The sequence below is a fragment of the Manis javanica genome, chromosome 16 (assembly GCF_040802235.1).
Source record: "Manis javanica isolate MJ-LG chromosome 16, MJ_LKY, whole genome shotgun sequence".
Taxonomy (NCBI): domain Eukaryota; kingdom Metazoa; phylum Chordata; class Mammalia; order Pholidota; family Manidae; genus Manis; species Manis javanica.
In genome coordinates this window covers 67,161,530-67,175,542 of record NC_133171.1, presented here as the reverse complement: position 1 = coordinate 67,175,542, position 14,013 = coordinate 67,161,530, and the positions used below count along the sequence as shown (strand labels likewise).

General features: G+C 44.5%; 1 protein-coding gene across 8 annotated transcripts in view; it reads right to left on the bottom strand.

Moving 5' to 3' along the window:
* The window catches only part of ATXN1 (ataxin 1), a 415,485-nt gene that overhangs the window by 133,467 nt on the left and 268,005 nt on the right, over positions 1 to 14,013 (bottom strand). The window lies entirely within an intron of this gene.

Sequence of the window (14,013 nt, the reverse complement as noted above, 5' to 3'; positions counted from 1 at the left end):
CCCCCAGCAGCATGCACCACCCTGTGTACACTCTCCTGTATCTTTATCTTTACTGAAAGATTAGTAAGAAAACATGACAAATTACCTGCTTAGTGCACGCTGAAGTGCCTTCCCCTCCCCTTTTTTACTGTCTATGGAAGAGAGCACTTTCAACATTTGAGTTAGAAACCCAAGGCCCAAAAAGTACCCTGCGACTGCCTCCTGATATTGTGCAGTTTCAGTGACAATAAACTGGATCCCAAACCTACCAGTGAAAACCACAAGTTCTCACTCTCGGTGACTTGAATTTAGTGAAATGAAACGGTCACTTCTATTTTAGTACTTTTAAAGAGTTACACTTAATAGCACAGCTAAAAGGTCAGTTTTTAAAATTAATGGGTAGGCACTGGTCCCATCCGAAGGGAGACAGGACTTTTTAGGGATCCCACGGGCCTTGGAACACACTGTGTATTGTGAGGTCCTAAGGGAAGCTGTTGGAAAGAAGAGTCTTCAACTGGGGTGACTCTGCAGTCTTACCTCCCAGGAGAAGACACTCCCAGGGATCATCTTTCAGTCAGTGCACCAGTAGGTATGTAGAGGCCCCAGTACCCAGCAATCTGGCAGGATCCCGCCAAGGACTGATGTGATGAACACTGCCGGCAAGATGTACCCCTTCACTGTGCTCTGAGTTCTCCTGGCGGACTTCCCATTCAGGGTGCTCATGATCCAGGCCTCCATGTTTCCTAACATACCCTGGAGGACCTCCACCCTCCTGCCCCATCACTCTGCTTATGTAGCACATGTCAACTTGGAACCAGTGCTCAGCTGTAGTATTCCTGTCTTCTAGCTGCCTCTAGGACTTCCCTCTGGAAAGAGAGCTATCCTCTTTGGAAACCTCCTTGCATTATTTAGGCCAACAAGTTCTTTCACTTGACCTTGTTTTTATGTAGCTTATTGGTTATGTCAACATACTGCTTAACATCTTGCAATGACTCTTCTCCTGTCTTCAAGATAAACTCCAAACTCCCCAGCAGAGCTTACTGAAAAGATGCTTCATAATGTGGCCCCTTCGTCTGACACTTCTTACTTCCTCTACTCTAGCCCCTCTGGCCCACCTGAAGTCTTCCAACATGCCAGGTTCTCTCTTACCTCTGAGCTTGGCACATGTCATCCATCATGCAATCAAAGTTGGCATTCCTCTGTCCCGCGAATCTGGGCTAATTAGGCGATTTGCTCTGGCCAAAGGGAAATTAGAAAAGATTGTGCAAGCAGAGGTTGTGAAGCACTTGTGTGCTGGATTTTGTCCTCTTGCTGCTCTTGGGAACCCTGAGATTACAGTGTGAAGCAGTTCAGGCTAGCCTACTGGAGGATGAGAGACTTTGTGGATCAGGGCCAAGTTGCTCCAGCTGAAGGTCCCCTCTCCCCACCAGCCTTACAACAGCCAGACATAGGAATGAGGTCATCCTGGACCGAGCAGTTCCAGCCAAGCCAGACAGACTAGAATAACCCAGCTGACCCATAGAATTACAAGAAATAATACATGTTTATTGTTTTATACCACTAAATGTTGGGGGGGCTTGTTACACAGTATCTGCCGACTGACATACCCACTTTGTTTCCTGCCCATGCTTCCAGCGTGAGGACAAAGGCTTCCCTGACCAAGAAGATGGCTTGCATCCATGGCACCCTGTTGGCACCACAGAATATATTTTAGTGTTTTTCTTTTCTAGAGTTCCACTCATACAGTTCAACAGCCTTTGGGACTCTCCCCACTCTTTTTATAGATGAGACTATCATATCTTCCAGACTCACTGTGCCTTTCAGTTTGACTAATATTAAAAAATTCACCTAAAATTCCAAGGGTCCTCAGCATATGCGTGTGAATAATTCTAACGAATGTTGTCACCTTCATTATCACAATTGCTCTATATGTCCAAGAAGCAGAACATTTAAACAATACTCAACTGACTTCACTGTCAATGTTTAATGACAATTTGTACTACAGCAAAAAGACTAGCAAGTTGCAACTGTTCACCTGTTCATTTCAGCAACACAATCACAATAAATTTTGTGTTGTGAAATGTGTCATTCTAACATCGTTACAGCTTGCACAGTTACTAGGGACCATCACTGGGCCAAAACTTAACACACATTATCTCATTTAATTTCTCAACAATCTTGCAGGGTAGGTATGATCAGCTCTATTCTATAGATGAGGTAAATAAGACTCAGAGAAGTTGGCCAGTTTCTCCAAAGACACACAGCTAATTAGTGGCAGGTCTGGAATTTGAACCTGGCTATGATTCCAAAAGCCTCTTATTTAAATATTTTTAAATCTGATGCTGGTAAGTGGAAGCAATAAGTACCTTCCTTTGGTTGACAAGGAAATAGAGGCACAGAGAAAGAAACTAGCTTGTCCATGGTCAGAGGGGCAGGAACGGAGAACTCAGATATCTATTTTTAGCTTGATGCTCCTCGATCAAGGCTGAGGCACCTGCAGCTTCTCCTTAGTTATGAATATTTAGATTTGCACCTACCTTTGTGACTGATAACAACAATTTCAAAGGGGACAGAAAATGGATTTTTATTCTAGGTGTGCTGGCAATTATTGTATATCTACATAGGTTGTGATAAGAACAGTATGAAGCCTAAGGTTCATCAGACCTAACTGGACTATCATCTGCTTCACCAAATTTCTTTAGAAAAAGCAATCCACCTACCTAGAGAAGGATTTTAATCTTCCAACTTATATAATTCACATTAGTTGTATTTATTATTTGTATCAATATGACAGAACTGTCTTCATTACCTGTGCACCATGAGGAATGATGAACATTTACCATTAAATATTGAATTGAGTTACACAATGATCTTCAAAAGGAAAGAACTCAACTTCGCTACAATGTCAAAATGCATCCAGTATGTATTTATTGTTCTGGGCACACACAGTGTCTTGTACAGTTTCTACCATTTCAACAATTTAAAATAATGACCAGCTGGGTGCACTACATACATCACAAACACAACTGACTCATTTCATTTGATTTGTGAAGAAACATCTTGGAAACATAGGATGCTCTGAAAATACAAATGACTACCTTGGAGTTTCCTTTTGTCCAAATATAACTTCTTTTAATTCCAGTTGCAGATCTTTGATATCTATCTTTATTTAAGGTGTGGAAGAGGGAATTCATACTTGTTGAGTCTATAAAGTGTGTTAGAAATGTCCATTTGCACCCTAACTGGCTTCCCCATCATGTAGACCATATACAGTTAGCCAAGTTGGTCCTTCAGTGGAGCAAAGAATAAGAGGTCTTGGAGAGCACAAAAATTCTTTTAGTTATGAAAGGCAAAATATCAATAATACTTTATGTCATTTTTGGGTTTCCAATGTTCTGGGGACATCCCTTTCATCAGATTCCCTGCTCCCCATCTCCCAACAATGTTGGCAGGTAGGCGCCCCCTTCAGTTATTCCTTTAGGGAAAATGTCCCTGCGTCTCCATGCCAACACAGCCAAGGACTCCTGGGGGAGAATGAACCACTCACATCGTTAGCGAGGGGCTTCCACAGTGAGGTATAGCTTTGGAATAAAGTCCCGGAGACATCCGATATCAATTGGTCGCCCAATTTTAGATTTAATCTAGGCAAGGCCAACTGGATAAGGGACTGTAAGCTACAATCCTCAGGACTTCTGTGTTCTTAGGAATCCCAAAAAGAAAAGGGGAAAAAGTGATTTAGGGCCAGTTCAGTTTGACATGAAGCAGGGAAGAGAGTATAATTAAAAAGATGAGGGCAATGCTGGGTATGTGGTGCCCAGTTAGAAAAATCCAGACACACCAGACTGTTCTCAGGGTGGACCTGTCAACAGGAAAAGGAGCCAAGATAGACTGTAGTAGTGTTTCCCTTCATGCTCCTCTCTTGAGCTCTGGATCCCCTGAAACATCTACCCATGTCCCCAGCTCTGAATGCCAGTGCTGATAAACAACCTGAACATTTACCCAATTCAAAAGAAAAACTCATACCATCTAATGTTCTGAGATAACTAACATCCTGGCCCAGCAGTCCCTCCATTCTGCCTGGACTATTCATTAATCAGTCTGTTATTCTCCCTGGGATGCTATCTGCAGCAGAAGGTCCATGTGGTCCATGATCCCTAGTAAATAGCACTCCCATGACACGGGCATTCTCTTGCTGGAGGCCTGCCCAGACGAAGGAAATGGGAAATCCTCTTTGAGCAAGGTGACTGCCAACTCCCTTCTGACCCTCTGGAGGCCACCCTCTTCCACCGCCATGCCCTTGCTTGCCGTCAGGGGAGTGCCAGCCAGCAGGCTGCTAGGACAACTGGAGTCACTGCTGGGGCACAGAAATAGATCACCAGCAGGGCTGGGCACTTGGATGCAAACTCCAATGGCAGCAACAAGACAGGGACTGGCAGCTGACCTCCTCCCCGGAAGGGAGGGACAGACTAGCAGTGCCCAGGGAAGAGCTCTCACCTTGACACACTGTCCTCTGATCCACACTCAGGCCTCATGCTGCGGTGACAGACACGGGGCAGGAACTCACGATAGAGGCTGGATGACTATTCTGAATTACGTGAGCTGGGAGACAGGCCGTAGCCAACTGACTATTGTTTCCTTAATTTATTAGTCTCCTGGAAGTGGGGGAAGGGAGGTTGTCCAGAAGCAGAAGCCTGAGAGCCAGAAACAGGTAGAGCAACTGAGGCTGCCAAAGGGAAGGGGGAAAAGGGTGTTTGTATAGGTCCCAGCTGTCTCCTTTCTGAACAACAGCACCCTCACTTCATACCCTCTTTACTTGGAGAGTAAAGGAGAAAAGACAAAGGGGGCTGAGAACTAGGGCTTGCCATGGCAGAAGAAGGGAACAATGTTTGGGCCCAGTTCTCTTTTCTCTGCAGGGTAAACTACAATGCTTCTCATAGGATAGGGACTCAGAGGAGCCCCAGCCATTAATACTACCTCTCAAAGTCTTGGATTTTAGCCATGCAGAAATTACAAGTTGTCAGCTCTATGCAGGCTACAAAGGCTGGAGAAGGAAAAAGGAGAGTGAAATGAAGAGCGACCTAATGGAAACTTTAGAAAACTCTTTTAACCAGAGCATTTTCATCTCCAGACGCACAAAGTTCGGTGCCCTGATGTCCATAAGCATGGCTCAGGTGCAGCCTGAGAGAGGTAACACAGCCAGGGACTCACGCAGGGGTGCCAGGCAGTGAATTGTGGGGCCCTGTGGGCAAATCCTTTCCCAGTGCTAGACACTCAGGGCTGGAAGGGAGATGGTCACAAGACGGGTGTAACAAAGGTATTGGTAAGGACAGGGGTCCAGAGGTGGAAGAGGAGGGCCAAGAGTCCAAAGAGTCTGATTATAAGCACTTGCCTGAGTTTGGAAATGAAAGGTTCTGAGGAAGATCACCGTTTGTAGCCTATTAATAGTTCCATTTTGGGAGGATTCTACCAAAGAAGTTTGAGACTGTAAGCACAAATAGAAAAAAATGGCTTTGAAAAACTAACGCCCTCCAACTAATCTCATCTGAAAAGCATTTAATACTTGTTGAAACTACTTTTTCTGAATCCTGTAGCATACTTATTCAGGTGTCCGCAAAGGATAACATAATCCTCAGGACATAGAGAAGATGGATTAATTCTTTCAATCTTAAGATTCCACTGTGCCTAATTTATTACACAGCTGCTGCCTGAAATTTAATATGAATATATGGTGGGAGACTAGTTAAATGATGTTCTGGTATTAAAAAATGATGGTTTTGCAGAAGTGAAAAATTTGGAGAATTAAAAGAATGCAATGTCTTTCTATTTGCTTTTTTAATACTAGTCCCAAAGAACAATTTATTTACTGGTAAGAACCAGCAGATTTTGTTTTGGCTTTATGACAAAGCAATATTATTTGGTTTCTATTTGTACCTCACTTTTCTGTAAGAAAGCAAAAGAGAAACAACAGTCTTTTAGAGGAACAATGAAACGAGTTCAAATACTATGATAAGATACAGTTTGTGCGAAATGACAAACATTGGGAATAGTTTAACAAAGATGAGGGAGCTGATCCTGAAGTGTCCAAATGCAGGGCAACTGTTTGATCCCTACCAGGAAGGGCTTTCCGTGGCTCAACGCTTCCCTTCTGGGGCAGTACCGTGACCTGGTCATGCAGGTGTACTGATCACTTCAAGGATGTACCACTTGAGAAATACATTTTTAGGTTAGGGTGTGGTTTCTATCTGAAGTTCAAGTTGAAAGCACCAGCCTTCCTAGGGTTAGAAGGTGTCATTTCTTTAAGGGGCCCAAGGTCTTGCCTCGGCTTGCGCATATAAATACATAAAAGGACCCTTCGGGACATGGCTACCCATCCCCATTCTGTGTCTGTGCCAGTGGTCAGACCACATCACTTCGGATGGAAAGAAGTTTCTGACTCCGAGGACTCCTCTGCCCAGACACAGCAGCAGTTAAGTAAAAGACTAGTTTTATCTTTTCTCTCTCGCTGGCCTTCTCGAAGCACACCCACATAGCAGGCTGAAAGCCCACCTCTGCCTCAAGGCCTAATTCAGATGTTCAGCAGTCCCTGAAGGCTCCCTGAAAACCCAATCTGAGGACTCTTCCCCATCAGCCCTTTTGGGGATGCTCATGCCCTGTGCATCCCAGCAGGGCTCTGTTAAAAGTCTCAGAGGGCAGTAACTAGAGATTACTCATCACTGTAGCCTTAACTTAAGACTTTAGGTCTCTAGACTTAAAGAGAACACAGCACCTTTTTACCTCAGCACTGCTCAGTCAGAAAGCACTCTGTTGGTTCTTTGATGCTTTCTCTTTTCCCTCAGAACATGATTTTTGTAGAAGATCCATGAATATTTTTCCTTCCATAACTTCTGGGTGTTCTGCTTATTTCCCTTCTTCTCCCTGAGATGCTGAGCAGATGCTGCTGAGTGCTTGGGGGTAACGCTGAGCGGAAAGGGTGTGCCTGGGCTGCGCTGGACTGCCTATCGACTCAGGAAGTAGCTCTGACATCAGCTCTCCAAAGTAGCAGCTGCTGCAAAGGCCCCCCCCAAAGGGGCAATGGCCAGGAGTCTGTGAGGCCATCAGGAAGGGGCAATGGGAGGAAGTCTGGGCAAGGGAGAGGAAGGGGTGAAACCAAAAACCCTGGGACACTCATACACAAGACTGCCCAGAGGATTTGTCTGGAGCATGCTCAGTCACAGCCTGTACAAAACACAGGTCAACTTACAGGACCATTACAGAACAGGACCAAAAAATTGAGTCTCTTTTCCTTCATATATCTAACAGTCAAATCTCCCTTCTCTCCTGGCCCCTTGTCTACTCCAGTTTTTGTTTTTGTTTCTGATGACAGTGTTAGAGAATTTGATATCACAGATGGCAAATGTAAAAGGTACAAATTGACAGACGCAGAGAAATTCCCCAAATCACTCTTATTAGAGAGGGTATGTATAATTCTCCTGCTCTGGAGACTATAAATTCAGCTCCCATTTTTCAAAGCTTATAAAGACAGCATAATGCTGTCTCCATAGGCACAAAGGTGTTTATTTTAGACTTTCCATTTCTTCCTAGGGATAATGTAACTCCTGCATTCAAAGCCGTTATTCTGAAAAGGAGGTTGATAAACACAACAGTCAAGAAACTTAATTTTTGCTATCCTCAAAAGCAACAAAAGATGATGCTTCCCTAAGACAGCTTTAGGGAACTTCCCCTTTCACACCACAGAGACATTAGATGGGCTTCTTCTGTACCGGCATACTATTTCTTCATTCCAAATTGTGCATCACCCCCAAGTCGAGAAAATGAAAATGCTGCTATTCAATAAATGGCAAGTATCTAGGTAGACAGAGCACTTCTTGCCTGGCATCCACTTTGAGAAAAAATCTAAACATAAATGGTGATAAACTAATGTGACTATAAGGGGCAAAACCACTACTGTACACAAAATGCCAGGGCGGGCCACTCACAGACAACTAGTACAAAAGACACACTCAAATGGAAAAGGAGAGGAAATACACACAGTGCAGAATTTTTTTTTAAAGTATCAGAAAAATCCCCAAACTCTATTGATAGTTCTACAAAGCTTTTTTTTCTTAAACAAATTGTTTCCTTTCCCACATTTACTTATACACATCATACACATTTAGCATCTACTTCTAAGGAAAAGAAAATAGACTGGTCTCTCCATGCCATTCCCTATCAAACTACTATGAGACTCAAGCAGTTCTCCTCTAAATCATGTTGATGTTGATGTTCCTTTTCCTAATGGCTGAGGCCCACACCTGAGAAGCCTAACTAAGTGTATCCTCAGACAGTCATTCAACAAATATTTACTGAGTGCCCACTATGCACCAAGCAGCATTTTAGGTCATGCAGATTCTCCAGAGAATAATTTAATAATAATAATAATTTTAAAAAATCCTTGCTTTCATGGAGCTGACAGTCTAGTTGAGGACATGGACAATTAACAAAGAAATATATAGTATGTAAGGTGCTTAAAAGAGAAACAAGGCAGGCTGGAGGACACAGAAGCAGGAGGGGTGCTATTTCATGCAGGTCAGGGAAGGGTGCTTTGCAAAGAGAACGGGAGAAGTCTGACTTCAAGATGCAGAGAAGCTTAAGAAGGAAACACAGGTCATGGCCTCCTTGCTTACCTAGGAAGCAATGTTTATGGATGGAGGTGGACGGTTTTTAAAAAGTTAACTTCAGAAGTGGCTCATATTTAATTTGCAAAAAGACCAACGAGTGAAGATCCTAAATTTAAATGACTAAAACTAGTTTTATATGGCACTAAAGAGGGTCCTGTGGAAAGGATACCAGGGGCCTAATAATTCTGTTTTTTTTTTAAAGCTATAAGACTGTGCTTAATGTTTTAAAAGCAGTTGTAAGTTGAAATTGTGCCAAATCATTGACTTTCAGAAGCCAAATAGGGTAAAAAGAAAATCTAATCTGCCTCACCCAAGCTGATGCTTTGTGCAATGTTAGACACCCAGGGCCAGAAGAATTTCCAGAGGCTACTTTTTCCTGTTACTCATCATAAAACAGGCCCCCAGGGTTTTAGGGGGCCGGAGGTTACATGGTTAATGGCAGCATCAGTCATACAACCCAGGTCTCCCACCTCTCAGGTCAGTTTTCATCACCACTTTTTTCTTGCATGAGATACCATATCATAGAGCCAATCTGAGACACTTTCAGAAGCAAAGCCCACCAGCTTGAAAGATACTGGCAGATCTGAGTGGTGGTCTGGGGGACCAGCAGAGGTAGTAGTAAGTGTGGGGTGCAGTCTGCCTGGGCTGCTGACAACAGAAACCGCGAATCCAGTGGCTGAGGTGATATTTATTACTCACAGATACACCCCAGCTATTGCAAGCACATGTTCTTTGAAAAATCCCCTGCTTTCCCTATTATATTGCCACAGGCCTTAGAGCACCTACGGCACCGAAGGAGAAAATGTATGAACTCAAGGTTGTAAAAATACACCAAGATCAGAAAAGATTACCCATTACCAAGATTACAAATTTTAAAACTTACTAAAAAAAAGTGGGAGCCACCCCTCCCTGACCTTTCCTCTCAAGCAAATGCAATTTGGAAGAGAAAATCCTTAGCAATAAAGACGTTTGTTAGAATTTTGTCTTTTCTTCCTCTCGTCTTTTCTTTCCTTCCTCTGTTTACAGAAGGATTTTAAAATTACTTTGACTTGACTATGTGGCATCTTAAAGTTTACAATTCAGAACTTCTTTGAAAACCTCTTTCAGTGTTTGAGGTTTGACAGATCACACAAACAGTTCAAAGCAGTGGTTAAAAAAACAAAAGCATATGAAACAAAAGCTACTTTGATTATAGTAACTGCACTGTTCATGTAAGCGTAACCTGAAACCTAAAGCACTTTTCCATAAGACACTTGTTTCCTCTGATAAGGATGTGTTAAAAAACATCACCAGAGGTGCACCTGACTGGGAAGAAACATTCTAGTAAAAGACACTGCTAAGGTAGCACCCAAATCTAAGATGGCCAAAATCAGTCCCTAACAGTGACAGAAACTTTACAGTAAGAAACTCTTTTTTAGTAAGTCATAAAGTGCCTTACACAACATTCTGCCCCTTATGGAGACCCCAAACCAAGATGTGAACTGAGCAACTAACAGGTTATTTGGTGCTGCATACAGTCCTACAAAATATAGAGCAACATAGAGACTAAGAAAGAAAACACACTTCATGGGGTTAGCGACTTGCCCAAGGTTGCAAACTTACTTGATCCACAGGACCAGGAAGATAATTCAGTCTACGGATTCCAGGAGCTGTGTGATCATATAAGCAACATGCGAACACACTAAAAAAACCACTGTTTGCCATTGTGCATTAACTATGAGGCACTGGGAGATTTTAACTTTAGTAAGCTAATTTTAATATGACTATTGACTAGAGGGTGCCACATACAAATATGAAATGATGAAGGAACCTGGTTCAAACAAAAATCTCACAAACACCAGAAAAAGGGCCAAATGAAACTGAACTCACTAATCTTCCTGAAAGAAAATTCAAAATAAAAATCATAAACTTGCTCAGTGAGGTACAGAAAAATATTCAAATACTCAGGGAAGAATTTAGGACATAGATTCAATCATTGAGAAATTCCGTATCTGAAATGAAACATACAATGGAGGGATTTAAAAGCACATTAGATGTAGTCGAAGAGACAGTAAATGGAATAGAAATCAGAAAAGAGGAATACAAAGAAGGCACAATTCCATCCACCCCTAAGTCCCACTGTCATCGGCTCAGCCTGATTACAGGGGTGGACCATAGAGTGCTCCACGACCTGGGGAGGGTCTGCTCCTCTCCTTGGGGAACTTTCAGCTGCTGGCTCTTTATTTTCTTTACAACCACTGGGGGTGCTTTCACTACAGGAGGGACCAGTGCCTCTGGCACCACCCCTTCATCCTTCCCCAGTTCCTCAATTTCTGGGGCTAATGGCACCTTTCTCTCCACTCCCCCAAGTGCCTCCTCTGCTACAGCACCTCTTAGCAATGCCAGCTCAGTCTTCAGAAGGTCTCTTACCTTCAGCTCAATGCTTTGCAGCTGATGTTCTCGTGCCACCTCTGCCTGTGCTTCCCTCAGTAGTTCGTCTTTTTCCTTGATGGCCTCTTCCTCCTTCAGAGCACCTAGCAGTGCTGCCATCTCATCTCCAGTGGCACCTTGCTGCCGGCATTCTCATGTTGCTTCCTCCCACATCAATGCCATCTCCTTCCTCAGGGAATCCACAGAGGTTTGCAGCTTGCGTTCTCGTGCTGCCATTTCTTGGGTCTCCTCTGTAGACTTTTTTAAGACTGTGAGAAGCAGCCAACCCACAGTCTCCATTGCCTCACAAGCACTCTGCTTCTCAAAGGATCTGCTTACTATACCAAGGGCCACCCCTACTGCCTCAAGTGTCACCTCCACTTGCCTCCAGTCCTGGGGTGGGGCCCAGTCCTCTAGGAGGCAAGCTACCTGAGACCACATACCCATTGGGGGACGATCCACTGTCTCTCCATTCACAGGGGCAGCCCACTGAAGAACCCCTCCCATAAGGGCAGCTTGTCTTTTTCCTTGGTCAACAGTGAATCCTGCCGACTTTTGCCAACTGTCTTGCCAATGGGTTTTAGCCCTGGGCAAATTCGCTATGGATTCAGTGTGACCAAAGAAATCAACAGCAAAACATTCTTGGGGTGAAAGGGTTATACCCAACTTTATTTCCAGGTGGCAAGTCAGTCACTAAAATCCCGTTCACTCAGAGCAAGTCTGCATGCAGCAAGCCGGTCTCTGCCTCTGGGCCCCTCTGTCCGCACAGCTGTCCTCTGGGCCTCTCTGCACAGTCGTCCCACACAGCCATCCTCTGGCCCTCTGTCCTCGGCGCTGCCGCAACTCCAGCCTCTGCTCTGCTCTCCTGCAGCCTTGCAGCCCTGCCACCATATCGTGCCCAGAGCACTGGGCGGAGCTCTTTTTATAGAGTCAACAGCCATGTATTGCCCACAGGTGTGCAGTGAGCTAGTCAACCAGGGCTAGGTGAGAATCCTGGCCACAGGAACTTTCATTTTATCCACATGTGGGCAAAACTCTTATAAACGTTTTGTGTGACACAGAGGTAAAATGAGGTAGAATCTCCAGAGAACATTAGAGCTGGTCGAATGTCTAAGTTCCATGGAGGGTCAAGTCCTTGAAGCCCTAGGGTGCCTTATCCTCAATTAGTTGATACTAAAACTCCTCTTTAAAAGTGGCCCGTAGCTGACACACAGAAACTTCCTTGCTAATCTCAAAATCCCAATCCCATCACTTGATAAAAATCAATCAATCAGCTACTTTTGAATAAAAGAAGCAACGGAAAGAACTGACCATAGTTGCACACCTTGAACTTTGGGAAGCCAGAAAACATTATCATTCCAGTAAAAAAACTTCATGTAAATAGAAATAACTGCTGGGAGGAAATTCTGGTTGCTAATCCTTAGCCTGGAGAATTTGACCCTCTACTCACCAACCTAAAAGATTTTCCAGAGCCCAGCTCAAAGAGGATACTATAAACGTGGTACTATTTAACTGTACCAGGAGAAAGGGTATTCCTCCCACAAAAAGATCACCAGTTTCTACTCTTTCATTCCAGAAGTAGGTATAAGCTGAGCCCCAAAGAAATGAGAAATAGGCAAATTCATGGCCGATAAAAGGGCCTCTCCTCTAAGAAAAGAAATCAACTGGATGGTCACTGAGAGCTGATGCTAATACCCCTTCATCACCCCAGCTCAGTTATAGCCAATGATGCAAACCGTCTCCGGGAGGCAAGCCTCTGCAGGTGCTGCTCTTAACTTACAACATTCACTGCACTCTGCTCCCAGGGAGCCCCCACTTCTCCTTCACTGTGGAGACTTCCCACAAGAAGCTGGAGTGCTCCTGGGCTCGGGCCTGTGCTTTCTTCCTCTCAGAGAAGCTAGAGATGGTAGCATGGGGACAGACACAGAAAAGGAGAGAGGTAAACGCATCACCGACTCACTTGTTAACTCAACGAATGAAGTCTCATGACAGATTCGACTAACTTATAATTCACCAGAGGCTGTTTTCCAGCACCCTTCTCTTAAAAAAGGAATTCGGTATTGCTGCCCTTGCCCCGGGAGACATAGCTCGACCCACCAGCCTCCTTTCCCACCTCTCCCTCCCTACAGCCTGTGGAGTGGAAGCCAATTCCAGGAGACTTCCGATGCAGTCCCAGCTGAGATGCAAACTTGCAAGACCATTTTCAAGAGTGTTACTTGATTAGACTCTGTGCAAAAGGGCGGGCACTAGAACTATCAGCCTTTGCCATTTTCAAACCTCGCTGGGTTACTGAGGAGATCAGTAAGATCACACTTGCCAAGGACTCACAGTTCCTGAGGAGAAAGGCACTATGCAATCACAAAGGATTATTAGCAGTCAGAGCCGGGCACTGAGCTCTGAGCCAGAATACAGCAGCCAGTTTTGGCGAGGCACCGGCCATGAACCATCCCTGGGACACCCAACATCCAGATGTCTGCACAGGGCTGCTGTGCTAAAACCTTTCCACTGAGGGGTCCAGGGAAGCAGAGGATCAGCAACTGAGGTGTCTGCCATCTCGGGAAGAAAGAAAGCCAAGGCCTGGAGCAGGAAGCCAGGAGAAAGGGAGAGACAAAGGTGGGTGTGTGAGGCATGTGGGGACGCCCTGTTAGTTGGTCCATGCCACGAGGCTCCCTCAGCTGGCTGGTTTGCAGTGCTCAGCATGCTGGACATTTGGGGGCTGTGCAATTTTCCACTGCGCTGGCTGCCATTTCAGCCCACTGGGGATGACACTCACACACACACAGACATGGCACACTGAGGCCTTATACGGAAGGACTGGATAATTTCTGTTTGTTTGTGGCTTTTAAAGGAAGGACCTATTCATAACTTGTTGTCAGTACCTTCCATATCGGGAGTTTTAAATTTTTTCCCTCCTTTAAGGCAGGGAAGGAACAGCTTTACTTGGGCCAATGCTATCAAGTTATTTGGA